General features: G+C 42.4%; 1 protein-coding gene across 3 annotated transcripts in view; it reads left to right on the top strand.

Annotated features, from left to right (window-relative positions):
* The first annotated feature begins 986 nt into the window (after positions 1-986).
* The window catches only part of NFYC (nuclear transcription factor Y subunit gamma), a 63,339-nt gene continuing 48,478 nt past the window's right edge, over positions 987-15,847 (top strand). Inside the window, exon 1 of one of the 3 annotated variants that reach the window (XM_043876102.1) lies at positions 987-1,199. The gene's annotated coding sequence lies outside the window, so the exon portion shown is untranslated. The remainder of the gene's footprint in view (positions 1,200-15,847) is intronic. The other 2 variants (XM_043876099.1, XM_043876098.1) reach the window with 2 other exon arrangements.

Raw genomic sequence — 15,847 nt, 5'->3', positions numbered from 1 at the left:
TAGATTTTATTTATTCATCAAATATTTATTGAGTGCATGAAGTGAGATTTATTAAGGCTGGATTTGAGAACAATTTTCCTGAATTCAAGTCAAGGGTTTATATTCCACTATTCTCAACAACTTTATCACTAGGGTAATAAACTCAAAGGAAGGAAATAATAATAGTGTATTGATTTTATTGTTGAGGACCTCTGCAAAACAAGTCTCAGAAAAGTCATTTGTAAACTTCAAGGTAACCACCCGCAAAAGCAGTCTTATTTGTGCTTGCAACCTAGTGCACACTGTTTTATTGTGGATGATTCTACTCAATGTATATTTGATGTATTTATATACAGATTTGGGAACTATTCAAACTGAGTTTCGCCACTAACCACCTGCGGAGCCTTCATTAAGTTATTTAACATTTTGGCGGTTCAACTTCATCACCAGTAAAACAGAAATAATGCTAATGCCTTCGGACTAAGTAGTTGTGGAGATGAAACCGGTGAAGTATGAAAACGAATTCTGGTTACAGTTCAGTTTCCAGTTGTTTTTAAACAAGTTTTAATTCTGCATTCAAGTGACAAAAACAATGTGCATATAGACGTGAAGTTACAAGGTGACCATTCTAGTACTGCTGTTCTTTATTTTGAAGTATATCTTTACAGTTTTAAATCCCCTTTTACAGTGCTGGCAGCTGTCTTCTTTAACGGCGCACTTAATCTGGCATTCCCCACGCCGCCCTCCATCCTCCAGCTGTTACCTCCTAAATTTAAAAAAAAAAAAAAACACCCACAAAAAACTATTCACTTAGATCCTAGAACTCAAAAGCGTGCGTACCATAGCAGAGGTCCACAAAGACTGAACACGCTATCTAGGACCCCGATAGGTGCCTCTGGATCCTCTAAAGGGGGCGGGGTCAGATGGCTCAAGCCTCACCAAGTCGTCGCCCCTTCTCAATTCTCGCGAGACTTCAAGCAACTAAGCTTCTGCGCATTAAAAACACTAGGAGCCAAGGCGCCAAGGGGGAGGGGAAGCGGGGGGAGACGGTGTAAACGGCGTGGCCGCCATCTTGTTTGTACCCCGGCTTAGCGCGCGCTCCGTTCTCCGTGACGCACGCTTCCCCCTCCCCTCCGTCGTGCCCAGGCCTCTGCATTGCCCGACTCCGCCGGAGCGCGGGGGCGGCTCCTGCTCTTCCCTGGACTTCTGAGCCGAGGCGTGTGAGTGTGCGGGAGCGTCCGCGGGAGGGAGGGGGAGAGGTGAGCGGCGGCCGCGGGGGGAGGGGCGGCGCTTCCCGCCTTCGGCGGAGACCTCACTTCCCTCGCGTGGCTACTGCTGTAGTTCGGTCCGGCCTGCCCACCGCCATGTTGTGCTCTCTCTGGGCCCGCCGCTGTCGCCGCCGTCGCGCTTGTGGGGTCCGTGCGCCTTGTCGGCCCGGCCCGCGGGCTTTCTCCCATTGGCGGAAGGCGACGGCGGGGGGGCTCGCTCGTGATTGGTCGGTGGCGGGGAGGCCGAGGACCTGGCACGTTATTGGTCGCGCTGGCTCCGGCCTAGGGGTTGTCAGGGAATCCGAGGCTGTGGGGAAGCAGGCGTCTTGGTCTCGGGCTGCTGGGCGATGACCAGTTACAGCGCAGGCGTGGGGTGGAGGTTGGGGGCGAGCCTAGAGGCCTTAAGCCGAGAGAGAGGGTGATGTCTGGCGAGTACTTAAGGAGTATCCTATGCGTGGCTGGGAGTGGGAGGCACTCCAAATTCCAGAGGTGCCCTCCGTGGAACGTGCATGGCCTGGGATAAGCCAGGCCATGTGTGTAAGCCACAAGGGTGCCAGGCTTGGAAACGCTGAAACCTGAGTTACAGGTTAAGAGGATCTTTGAGATCCAGGGGTGCTAGACTTGGAGTATAACACAGGGAATGACCCTGATGTCCACAGATGACAAATTTGAGAGCATGGTATAGAAAGAGAGGGCATCAGGGCCCTAGAGACATATCCGATGAACAATAGGATCAGATCAGGAATTTTGCTAGAGAGTGCCAGTGCTGAAATACAGGTTTTGGTGAAACCCTGGAGTTCGTAGTTACCAGATCAGGGCTGTGGTTATAGTGTGAGGAGGAAGTAAACAAATCAGGCTGAGAGGGAGGCAATCTATTGGATAGGTGTACTTGTTCTTAATGACAGAATGCCCAGCCTAGGGGGCACAGCATTTAATAGTGACAGATCTGTAGGAGTGAAAAAGTAGAAGCATTTGGGGAAACATTTTCAGATTTGGGAATCATAGTAAGAGACTATTTATAGATGATGGGGTCTCAGGACCTTGCTGCTAGTTTTAGGTGTTCTATAGGAAGTTTTGTGGCTTAGACAGTAAAGAATCTGCCTGCAGTACGGAGACCCAGGTTCGATCCCTAGATTGGGAAGATCCCCTGTAGAACGGAATGGCAACCCACTCCAGTATTCTTGCCTAGAGAATTCCATGGATAGAGGAGCTTGGTGGGCTACAGTCCATGGGGTCACAAAGAGACCAGCACAACTGAGTGACTAACACACACATGTAGTTTTCCCGCTCTAGGAAAGTTACAGATCGGCTCAGTTTCCAAGTTTCCAAAGTTACTGTTTATAGCAGATATCAGATACTTGGCAATTGTTTGTTTGAAAGGATGTTGTTAGGTTCCTCTTTAGTGGAATAGCGCTTGACGGATCCTGGGTCTTGGTGCATTTATTTCCTTTTATATATGTCTAAAAAGCACACCCACCCTCATACACACTAAAAGAAAATTTTTCATAAGCAGCCTGGAGCGAAAATAAGCTAGTGCATAGCATCTTGCATCTTGTCTTATGTAACAGGGTTTGTCAACTCTGTGTGTTTCATATATCAAAAAGCTCTTTTTTAAATTGAGAATTGTTAAAAAGAGTCAGCTAGTTGGGGGTATGTTTCTTCTTCTTTGAATTGTAGTAACTTGGATTGTATTACGTTTGTCCCTCAGGTTTGGAGATCATGGAAACACATTTGTTAAACCTCTGTTTTTCTCACTTGTTTTTCCTTGTCTATTTTAGGTGGTTCTTTCAACTTTAGATAGATACATTTCTGTTTTCAAGAAACTCCTGTGATTTTCACATTTCTCAGTTTTATGTGAATGCAACTAAAATTTCAAGACAGAAGGGGAAAGTAGTAGAGGAAGGGGATTGACATTTTGGAGTACATTTAACACATTTCCTGTTAAGTAGACATTATCATCCTCATGTTGCAGATGAGAAAATTGAAGGTCAGAGAGGTTACGTAGCTTCTCCAGTGTTACTCAGTGATTGAGCTGGGATTAAAATTCAAGTCACCTGATGTCAAAGCTTGTGTTATCTGCTGTGTCTTGCTATCAGCATAAACCTGACGTCAAAACTCCCAGGTAGTTTTACATTTCACAGTGGATCATTTTTCCTTGACTTCTGGATGTTAGGGATGTATTGAGTGGGATAATTTGAATAAGAATTTGTATTTATTTGAATAATTACAATAAGAGTTTGTTGTACTGTTCAGACCAAAACAGTCAATGTTAAAGAATGTTAACATTGTTAACATTAAATGTTAAATGTTAAAGAATGATAACCATATAGAATATTGTGTCTTCAACTAGGTGTTTAAATTGTATCCCTTAGTTTCTATTGTGAAGGGAGAGATTTACATAGTAAACTGCTGGAGTTTTTCTGAACCTAGGTAGGTAATAGGGGAAATATGTGCAGAAAGTTTAAGAATCTGCATTCTTTAAAACCAGGCTTCAAAATATTGTTGCTATCGACTTTCTATATATGGAAATGATTAATGCCGAGCAGTGAGGAACTACCAAGTGCATAGCATAAAGAGCTCACTGGTGAACTTCTTCCAACATCACCATTCTTTAGCACATTTGTCTCCAAACATTGGGACCTATCAGAAAACCTAGTGCCTTCTTCAGACTGGGGTGATTGTAGGATATTCTTATCCTCAATGGCATGTAAATTAAAACTGGATACAACAGAATATTTGCAATTCCAATTTTTCAAGGAAACATTTAAATTCAGGTTTCAAATGAATTGGAAGTCTTATATAATTAGGTGAGGGTCCCCTCCCTCATGCTTATAATGACATTGCAGTGTGGAAGGTGAGTGTCGAAAGTATGAGGGCAGATAGGACGCCATGCATTTGTACATTGGTCATCTCAGCTTCATTTGGCTGAGGCATCAAGTGAATCAAATATGAAGACTGTTAAGACATCCATAACCTAGTCTCTTTTAGCAAATCTGGACAAGTTTACCAAGACAGGCATATACATATATCATTTTTATTCAGCAAGCATTTCTTAGTGGTAGCTCTTCAGCACCTGTACATCTTTCTGCATTCGCCTCCATACCTTCTACATTGTGTGTGTATGTGTGTGTGTGTGTGTGTGTGTGTGCGTGCGCGCGCGCGTGTGCGCGTCGCGCACGCTGTGTCACTTCAGTCATGTTTGACTCTTTGAGTCTGTGGACTGTAGCCCCCCAGGCTCCTGTCTATGGGATTCTCCAGGCAAGAATACGGGAGTGGGTTGCTATGCCCTCCAGGGGATCTTCCTGAACCAGGGATCGAACCTGCTTCTCTTAAGTCTCCTGTATTGGGAGGCTGGTTCTTTACCACTAGCTCCACCTGGGAAGCCCTGCATTCTACATTAACCCATGGCCAATCGCTGGGCCTTGTTATCATTTGGAATTAACTACCCTAGAAATCTTGAACTCCCAGGAGGTCTAAGTTTATACTAAAACCTGTGAACATCAGCTTTGTCTTCTAAGCAGAAATCATACTAATACTTGGTGTGTGTGTGTTAGTCGCTCAGTCGTATCCGAGTCTTTGCGACCCCATGGACTGTACCCTGCCAGGTCCCTCTGTTCTTGGAATTCTCCAGGCAAGAGTACTGGAGTGGGTTGCCATTTCCTTCTCCAGGGAAAGAGGCGGCTGTATGATTGTAAATGTCCAGCCTGGAGCCCCTCTCTTACCTCAGGGCCATAGTGTGTGCTGTATGCTTAGTTGCTCAGTCATGTTCAGCTCTTTGCGACCCCATGGACTATAGCCCACCAGACTTCTTTGTCCATGGGATTCTCCAGGCAAGAATATGGAAGTGGGTTGCTATTCTCTTCTCCAGGGGATCTTCCCAACCCAGGGATCAAACTTGGGTCTGCTGCATGGCAGGCAGATTCTTTACCATCTGAGCCACCAGATAAGCCATGGTCGGTGTCTTTTTGAGGCAGTTTTGAAATTTCTTAGTTCAGAGGTACTGAGCCACTAAAGCCATATGAGTAAAATTCAAGAATGTCATGAAAAGTGAGGTGAAGTCGTTTAGTCGTGTCCGACTCTTTGCGACCCCGTGGACTGTACAGCCCGCCAGGCTCCTCTGTCCATGGGATTCTCCAGGCAAGAATACTGGAGTGGGTTGCCATTTCCTTGCTGCCTTTTATTCATTGCTTTTACATTGAACCAACAAGGGTCTAAATAATATGTTTTATCCTCACATAGTGTGAGATAGGTACTACTATCACCCTAATTTTTACATAAGGAAACTGAAGGGTTGAATAATTTGCTCAGGATCACGCAGCAAGTAAGTGACAGAGACCAGATTTAAGCATAAGTCTTTAACTTTTTTTTTAATTGAAACTTTTTTTTCAAAGTTATTTATTTTTGTTGCTGTGGGAGGGCTTCTCTCTAGTGGCGGTGTGCAGGCTCTCGGTGCGCAGGCTCAGGAGTTTCAGTTGTTGTGGTGCAGGGGCTTAGGTGACCCACGGCGTGTGGGAGCTTCCTAGACCAGGGATCAAACCCATGTCCCCTGCACTGGCAGGCGGACTCTTTACCACTGGACCACCAGGGAAGTCCTAGTCTATAACTCTTAATTCTAACACAATTAGTGGTGCCCTTACTCTTAGAAAGTGTTCTAGTGACTCCTTAGAATATTAGGGGAAAAAGAAAAACTCCTGCATCTTAGCTCAGGAAGTGGCCTTTGGTTCTTTCGGGCACACCCCTTTGTCCTAAAGTCCTGAAAAGTGTGGTGACCTTGATAAGGTCATTTCTGTGCCAGGGTAGAGCCAAGTCTCCCAGTCACTGGATTCCCAGGCCAGTGCTTATTCTGCTGGACAGCATTCCCTCGCCTGTGGAAGCACTGATTTGATAGCAGAGATGACTTTTAAGAAACCTACTGTATTTTGACAAGTGTGCCTCAGTCACAGGAGGGAGAGTAGCAGAGAACATTATTAAGGTCACAGATGACCTTCTTGAGGTTCATTCCAGCCTCAGGCATACAACCTAAGAACATTCCTTAGCCAGCACTTTGCCATTCCGTTTCTTGTGCCCAAAGCAAACTGCGAGTTATCTGATGTCTTAGTCTCTCTTTTCATTTTGTTTGTTTGGTTTTGCATGCCTGTACTGTGACTAGTTAGGAAGGCCACAAGGTCATTTTAGTATTTTCCCACAGAGGCTCAAAGCACCTAATATAATATTAATAGGTTAATTGTAGGAGGAAATGGCTTTAAAATACTTTGGCCAAAGAAAGAGTGTCTTTGGAAGGGCTGCTGTAGCTGCTGACCTTGGAGTCTGACCTAGGAAAGAATTCTTCTCTGTAAGGTGTTTACCCTCTGTGGAGCTAGGGGTCATATTCTTAACCTGTCTGAGCCTTAGTTTCTTCCTATGTAAAGTTGTGGTTAATAGTAATACCTGTCTTACAGAGTACTTAATGAAAAATGAATACAGTAGCATATGGTAGGTGCCTGTCACTGAATGGGCCTTAATGAGTGAAAGAACACAGTAATTTCTTTTTGAGAATAGTGTAAAATCTGCCTGACAGCCAATTAGAGCTTCCTTGATGAGGAGGCTTGTAATTATCTGCTCTGTTATGTACCATAGGATTTCTACATGGTGGGGGGATGGGGTGGGGCAAGCATTTGACATGAAAGAAATAGTCTGATTTAGTTGTGCCGTTGTGATTTAGGAGCTGATTTCTAGTGGACTGCTGTGAGGTCAGTATTACTTACAAATGCACAAAGTTGTAGGATCATTTGTTTCAGTGTTAAAGTGAAGTCACTCAGTCGTGTCCCACTCTTTGGGACCCTATGGGCTGTAGCCTACCAGGCTACTCCGTCCACGGGGTTCTCCAGGCAAGAGTATTGGAGTGGGCTGCCATTTCCTTCTCCAGGGGATCTTCCCCACCCAGGGATCGAACCGAGGTCTCCCGCCTTGCAGGCAGACGCTTTTACCCTCTGAGCCACCAGAGAAGCCTGTTTCAGTGTTAGGTTGTCTCCTAGTCCCCTCTGTTAATCCCCAGGTGCTGAGTGGTCATGGTTCTTATGAGAAGAAAGTGTTTTCATATTTGCCAAAGAGTAATGGTTGTTAAAATCAGAACAACCAGTTTTATCATTATGTCCAGAAAGAGACTTGCATTATATTCATTTAAAATTTTTTCTAATTGTAGAAATAGTTGAAGTAGGACTGTCAGCTTGATTTGTAGTCACCTGGATAACATTTTCTTTAAAGTAAGCAGAAAGACAACATTGTAGAATGGTTCAGGAAAAAAATCTCCCTGCCTGCAGAAATTTTTGCCAGGTTGCAAAATTTGCTGCACCCTTTCCACAGTTCAGTCACTCAGTCGTGTCTGACACTGCGACCCCATGGACTGCAGCACGCCAGGCTTCCCTGTCCATCACCAACTCCCGGAGCTTGCTCAAACTCATGTCCATCGAGTAGGTGATGCCGTCCAACCATTTTATCCTTCATCGTCCCCTTCTCCTCCTGCCCCCAATCCCTCCCAGCATCAAGGTCTTTTCCAGTGAGACAACTCTTCGCATGAGTTGGCCACAGTAGTGGAGTTTCAGCTTCAGGATCAGTCCTTCCAATGAATATTCAGGACTGATCTCCTTCAGAATGGCCTGGTTGGATCTCCTTGCAGTCCAAGGGACTCTCAAGAGTCTTCTCCAACACCACAGTTCAGGAGCATCAGTTCTTCGGCGCTCAGCTTTCTTTACTTCTCCATGTTCTAATTGCTGGTTCTAGTTGTCTCCATGCTCAGCTTTCTTTACTTCTCCATATACCCTTTCCACACTTATCCATATTTTAGCTGTGATGCCCCTGATAGCCACGAGGCTACCTCTGTGCTCATTTTCAGCGTGGGAGTTGTATTTTTCCATTTTTCATTTTGGTTTAAGTTCTTACTTGTCTGCAGGTTTCATTTAAATCCATTGTACTTTCTTTTATACAGTAAGTGCTTTCTCATGGATAAACTTAAGGTGCAGTTTAGACAGAGGGACTGGTCTAACCTTTGCATTTGAATGTTTCCAGTAGAAAAGGTTTAAATTAAGGTTCAAATCTCCATGTTCAGGGTACATAAGATATCCTATTTAAATGAACACCCTCCATTTAAAATCGACAGTATATTGTTATAAATCAGATTCAAGAATTATTCTTAAACACATTCATGAATATAAGCTAAAATAGTGATCTTGAGCAATGCTTCAATAGTGCTTCAGTGACTCACAGGAAATTATACTGGCGTGTAGAGTATTTTATATCTTATCATTGCCTTACATTTGTTAGAGTTGCTGAGGGTTTTCAGAGTCCCTAGTTACTGTTAACCCTGTCCTCAGGAGCTGCAAGTTTTCCATTGCTGTGTCTGTATGAAGTGGGATTCTTTGCCCAGTATTAAGAAAACATATCCCGTCACCAGTGGCATGATCTGTCCATTTAAAAGAGAAAAAAGAAAGTACATGCTATCTCCACAGTTGAACATTTTTGTGTTTCTTAAGTCTCTCAAAAATTATTATTGTACCCTGAAGGTAAGTAGCTTAGAATTTGCTCATTATCAAATGACAAAGTTGGGGCCTATTTAAAAGCAAAGCATACTTGGTTGGCAATTATTTGAGAGGCAGAGGATTGCTATTTATGGTGATATTTAGTGTCATTGTCATGAAAAAAGGAAATGCCATAATGTGTGTAAAACTCCCAACCGTTTTGGAAGATGGTCAGAATAGACTTGCCTGTAGTCTTCTTTTCATTCCACTAAAATTTGTAAGTTGGCCTAGAGCAGCATTTCCCAAACTATTTCACTGAACATTAGTTCTTACACAATGCTAGTAAGTATCCTCTGGGGGTGAAAAAAGGATCCTTGACAAAATAATGGCCAAAGGCATTTCTTTTCTATATAATTAGTATTGAGAACGTTTGTGCTCATGTATAGCTCTTCAAGAGAAAGAATACAGTATGCAGTGTTTCTTGAACTTATTGGGCCATGAAACCCTGTTTGTGAGAACATTTGATCAGCATTTCATGTTATGATGGGTGTGGAGTAGAGCCCAGTTGAGCAGTTCTGGTATAAAGAGTTTATGAATGAAAAATGAATCCTTTGTATAGGTTAGCTGGGCCAGTAGTGGGAAAGGACTTCTCTGGGAACTTACATGTTTCCAGACTAACATAGACTCTGAGGGATTATGTGATTTCAAAGATCATCTAGTCCCATTGCCAGTAGCAGTGTTAACAGAAGCAGTCTCCTCTCTTGGAGCACTTACTGTTCATCAGGCACTGTGTTATTCTCCATGCGTCGTTAACCACTGGTCTCTCTAGAGTAGTGTACCGTCCGTTGGTCTTCATTATGCTTTGGAGAATATAATTTATTCTTAAAACACAAATAATTGAGAATTTATGATCCACCTGTGGTCTCACCTATTAGGTTTATTTTATTCATTTGTTTGTTGAGCAGCCCTTTACTGAGCACCAGCACCATGTTCCTTATTCTAATGATGTTACCGTTGCTCAGAATGTTTCTGGGACTTCTTTGGAGATTATCTTCAGAACATCTGTCAGAATTTTTGAAAAATGTGTTGACATACTTTTTTTTTTTTCTTTTTAACTTGAAGGTGATTTTGATTTGGAAAATAGCTAATAGTTTTTCAGGACCAAGTCAGGTAAAAAATAAGAGTCTGAAGTTACAGTCTGGCAGCCCTCAATTTTCTTTGATCTGCTTATAATTTTTAAAAAAAAATTAAACTTGAAAATGTGAAGATTTATCATTTAAAACAATCGGGTTTCCTTTTTCTTTTTTTCTAAACCAAACAAAATAATACTGCTCATGAAGCCGTTCCAAGGGTTCTGGAAGAGATAATGAGGGTAGTGATGCAAGGAATCGGCGTAGTGGATGTTCTCTGTGATGCTAGTTACAATATTTTAAAATTGAAGGTATCCCTGGTGGTCCAGTGGTTAAGAGTAAAATTGAAGACATTGAAATTATTCATTAATATGGGACTCATTAAAAATTATATCCATTCAGTGGAATGTCATTCAATTATTAGAAGGGATGTAGGTCTTTATTTGATAGGGGAAATTATTCACATTATTTAAATGAAAAGATTACAAAACTTTTTGTATGGATTATCTAATTTGGGGGAACTAACTTAACCTCATATCTCATTTACATAAGAAAAGCTTTTAAAAGTATATAACCCAAAATACTAATGCTGCTTGATTCTGGCTACTTGGATTAAAGGTGTTCTTTGAAAAAAAAAAAAAAATTCAGTCCCACGAACCTATAACAGCATCAGTGCAAAACTGCTACATATGTCCATTTCATCAGCTTTGTGTATAATAAGGCACACAACAAATTTAATAGTCAAATGAAAATGGCTTTGTTTGCCCATCTCAACACATGAAAAGTTCATTTTTCTCTAGGTGTTCTCCTCTCTGATATTTCCTGGGACCCTGGGTTTACTTACTAGTCCAAAGGGGCCAATTCAGGACACCATCAATGAAATGTTCAGACTGCTGTAGAGCCCAGTTTCTTTGCTGCTGTTTTTGCTTCTGCTGGAATACCGTGTAACCTCCAAGATCAAGTTATCTGGGTACTGAGCAAGACCCTGTCCTTCGCAGGAATTGTCATGGTGGTTGAGACCAGCTTCTGCCGTGACTCTGGTTCTTTAGTCATTCTTCAGGATGCTATATCAGGAGTTGTGCTAGCTTCAACTTTTTGTGTGTCCAGGATCTGGCTTTTGCTTCTTTTATTGAATCTGAAGCTGTCACTGTGATGGGCCAGCATTCCCCCATGACCCTCATCAGTTGGAGCTGAGTAGTAACTGCTCCCCTCCCCTCTTTTTTGGCTGTGCTGCATGGCTTGTGGGATCTTAGTTCCCCAACCCTGGATCGAACCCAGGGCCGCCCGCAGTGAAAGTGCCAAGTCCTAACCACTGAACCACCAGGCACTTCCCCAGGAGCTGCCCGTTTGGATGAGGTGTGCACTCTCCAGTTCCCCTCAATCCCCATTACTCCTTATTATTTCATTGACACTATGGCCAGGTTCAGTTCAGTTCATTCACTCAGTTGTCTCTGACTCTTTGCAACCCCATGAACCGCAGCACGCCAGGCTTCCCTGTCCATCACCAACTCCCGGAGTCTACCCAAACTCATGTCCATTGAGTCAGTGATGCCATCTAACCATCTCATCCTCTGTCATCCCCTTCTCCTCCTGCCTTCAATCTTTCCCAACATCAGGGTCTTTTCAAATGAGTCAGCTCTTAGCATCAGGTGGCCAAAATATTGCAGTTTCAGCTTCAACATCAGTTCTTCCAGTGAACACCCAGGACTGATTTCCTTTACTGGTTGGATCTCCTTGCAGTCCAAGGGACTCTCAAGAGTCTTCTCCAACACCACAGTTCAAAAGCATCAATTCTTTGGCTCTCAGCTTTCTTTATAGTCCAACTCTCACAACCACACTTGACTACTGGAAAAAACATAGCCTTGACTAGATGGACCTTTGTGGACAAAGTAATGTCTGCTTTTTAATATGCTGTCTAGGTTGGTCGTAGCTTTTCTTTTAAGGAGCAAGTGTCTTTTAATTTCGTGGCTGCAATCACCATCTGCAGTGATTTTGGAGCCCCAAAAAATAAAGTCAGCCACTGTTTCCCCATCTAATTGCCATGAAGTGATGGGACCAGATGCCATGATCTTAATTTTCTGAATGTTGAGCTTTAAACCAACTTTTTCACTCTGCTCTTTCACTTTCATCAAGAGACTCTTTAGTTCTTCTTCACTTTCTGCCATAAGGGTGGTGTCATCTGCATATCTGAGGGTATTGATATCTCTCCCGGCAGTCTTGATTACAGCTTGTGCTTCATCCAGCCCAGCGTTTCTCATGATGTACTCTGCATGTAAGTTAAATAAACAGGGTGACAATATACAGCCTTGACGTACTCCTTTTCCTATTTGGAACCAGTCTTAGGCCAGGTTAGGGTTTGATTTATATCTCTGTTCTGAGCACCAAGGATATATGTAGATATAAATGAGACACAGTTGCTGCCTTCAAGAAGTCCTTGTCTGGTAATAGAGATGTGGTAAAAAGTAATTCAGTATGTGATAGGTTCTGTAGTCAAGTGTATATTTAAATATTAACTGAGCACCTACCACAAGCCAGGTATTAATGCTGAGTGCTGTAACTCATCTCAAATTTAGGCCTTAGCACTTCTGTGAGTTGGTGTTACTTTTTTAATTTCCATTTTACACTTGAGGCAGTGAGCTCAGAGATGGTTAAGTAACTTGGCCAAGGTTATAAAGCTGGTAAGTAGGTAATTGTGATTTAAAATCAGTTTTCTGACTAAGAGCATCAATTCCCACCCTGCCTTCTTTGGAAGCATTAAAGTTTGACCCATGTAACCAGATGCACCGGTTTTTATCTTAGGGTGTTTTTAGGGCAAGATGATGCAATTGTCTGGTGAGAGGCTCCTGAGATGCAGGACTGGGGAAGAATGTGAGTTAGAATTGCAGAGGCTCTTGGTCCACAGTAATGATAAGCTAGAGAAAGCTATCCTGAGTGAGACTGCAGATGGAAATTCTAGGGTAATTTGAGTTCTCTTCCCACTTGTTGTTAAGTCATGTCTGACTCTTTTGAGACCCTATGGACTGTAGCCTGCCAAGCTCCCGTGTCCATGGGATTTCCCAGGCAAGAATACTGGAGTGGGTTGCCATTTCCTTCTCCAGTGGATATTCCCAACCCAGGGATGGAACCCACGTCTCCTGCATTGGCAAGTGGATTCTTTACCACTGAGCCACCTGGTAAACCCCCCCTGGTGGCTTGAATTCTACTAAGGTGACTGTTGATGCGAAATAGGGATTGAAATGTTTTCTTGCAAACTGCCAAGAACTAATAAAAACTATGCCAAAGACCGTCCCAAAGTATCAAGGGGCATGTTTGGTTTAATCTGGTGCATCAAAAGCAGAGTCAGAGGGTAGACTTTTGGAACAATAACCAGACCTCAGCCGGGATTGGTGGTGAAAAGCATGGATTTCCAGAATAAAGCTGGGGAAGATTTTTAGTAGCAGCTGGTAGTCCTCCTACACTGCCCTTTATGGCTCAGGAGTTGCTTTCTGCAGGGTTGCAGGGTATGCTGGAGATAAAAAAGACATTCCTTCATAGTAGCTTTGGGGCCTTAAGGAGCTAGGCCTTTCTGAACTTTAACCCCTATGTAAAACAAGGAATTTAGATTGGGTGACCTTTAGTATTTTCCCCCCTTTTTTTTTAAATGCTTGTTCAGACACAGTACAGTATACCTTACATATGCTAGCGCATTTAATTCTTAGAGTGATACAGATGGTGATAGCCGTATGTTACTGATAAGGAAACTGAGGCTTAGGGTTAGTCCAGTGTCATACAGTCAGTAAGTAGAGGAATGTGAATTTGAAACTAGCTGTTTCTGATTCCCAGGTGTTTAGTTGTTTTGATGTGAATAAGCATATTCTTCTGCTTCCCACCCCTCAAAGCAGCTTCTTTGCTTCCTTGCAGCTGACCTGTACCCCAGTCTTATGAGGTTAAGCGAGGCTCTAGTATGAATAAGGCACACAACAGGCCTGTTGGCCTTCTGCCTTCTCTTCCAAAGTTGGTAACTATTCAGGATCTAAACTTTTCAGAAAAGAACTGCAATACCTCTAACTCTGTGTAGCTTCAGGAATCGTCCCACAGTGCACTCTGTTAGCGTAACTAAGCTCTTATTTAGATGCTGTAGTGAAATTGCCATGCAGTTCTTTAATATTTTAATGTATAATGTTTTTAATGATTTAGTTGTTTCTAGTCCTTATAAGTTATACATGTGATTTGCTACTGGTTAAATGTTTCTAGTGGTTTAGCAATAAAATTTGTATCAAATTATGGAGTGCTATTTGTCAGATACTTAACTGGATCTCTAACCAACAGATGAAATTAAACATCAATCAGATTCCTAATTTTTAAATTAATGAAGTTGGATGTGATGACTAATGCTATCTATGCATACAGTCAGCCTCTATCTGTGTATACTGAACTCACAAATACAGAGGGTCAACAGTATAGCACCATCTAATATAAAGGGCTCGATCATCCTCAGCTGACATTTAGTAAATGCGGGGGATCCTGGAACCAGTCTCCCGTAGATACCAATGAAAGACTGTAAATGTGACCCCTGAGGATCTCCTTGGACTCGGGCCTGGGGTGCTTCACGTCTTGGTAAGCACTGTAGTGCCGTGGCAAGGCTACCACCCTGGTTGGGACCCGAGTTTAAATCCTGGATGAATGGCTGGGGGCCAGTTGCTTAACATCTCTGCACCTCACTCTTTCTCTAAGAGAACTTAGCATGGCAAAGTGATTGGACCGTCCGCCTTGCTTCATCTTCAGGAAACTGCTGGATCTCTGCATATGTCTGTAATGACCTCTTATGTAAAATTGAGGAATTTCTAGAAAGGATCTCATCTGTCTGGCAAAACAGTTGTGTTGTTTAGTCCTGAGATATTTTGTTTTTATGAGAGGAAGCAGATCTAAGGAGATCGTTAAAGGACTCAGGTAATAGTGAGATGTTTCTATTTGAATACTTTTAAAAAATGGTAACTGATTTTCACCATATTAGGAGGCTTCTCTTAAAACATAAATAGTTGGGCGCGTAATCCATAACACATCCTTGACCACCACTGGTAAACTTTAGTACCCAGAATGTCTTCAGTAACCACGATACTTAAAATTCATCAGCCCTGCTGCTTATTCTTAAAAATGTGGTAGAAAAGTTTGTCTTCTTGATATCAAAACTCTGTTATATTGAAAGCTTATCAGCAATATTTTGTAACCACCCTAAATAAATTAGTTAACCCATCAAACTATATTGTTTTAAACAGTATATTCACTAATGTTCACTCTTTGCCAGTTTTCTCCACCTTTGTCATTATATTTTCCTCTTGGGTTCCTGCTGGACTTTCTGAAAATACCATTGTCCCTGTCACTAACTTCACACATTATCACAGAATTTTTCTATTTAGATTCATTTGTATTTCAAAATAAAGTGATTTGTCCTGGTACTAATGTGTGCTTTTGAAATTACCATGGACATAATGACAGATGCCTTTTTGGAAATCTTGCAGACTGTTCTATGCAGACCATTGATATCACTCTTTGTTACTTTAAAGAAGCTGTATTTTCTTTGGAGCCATTGGATTTAGCCCACCGAGTTTTCTTTTTCTTCTTCTGTTAATGCTCAGCAGAGAGCTGAAGATAGTTAAGCCACAACTTTCCAACCTTGTGCACATTGCTTTTCTGGTTTACTGCCATAGGATCCTGTAGCAGTATCTTACAGACATCTTTGATAGCCAATCAGAAGCAGTTAAATTACCTTAAATTTTTTTAAATGGAACTCTGACAGCCAATAAGAAATCCTTTGGGTGGGAACTGTAACAACCCTTTCGGGTGGTTTTAAGAACACTTCTAAAATTTCAGAATCTTCTGTTTTGGAAGCACATGTGGCCCTAGTGCATCTGCTGTGTGCATTTGCCAGGCATTTTGAAGCCTTAAGTTCCTTGTAGTTTTAAGTCTGGATCTGACCCCTGTTCTGCTTCTCAAGGTA

Source organism: Cervus elaphus, chromosome 20, assembly GCF_910594005.1.
Source record: "Cervus elaphus chromosome 20, mCerEla1.1, whole genome shotgun sequence".
In the NCBI taxonomy this organism is placed as follows: domain Eukaryota; kingdom Metazoa; phylum Chordata; class Mammalia; order Artiodactyla; family Cervidae; genus Cervus; species Cervus elaphus.
Note: the sequence above shows the minus strand (reverse complement) of the source record. Positions and strands in the feature narration are given on the sequence as shown.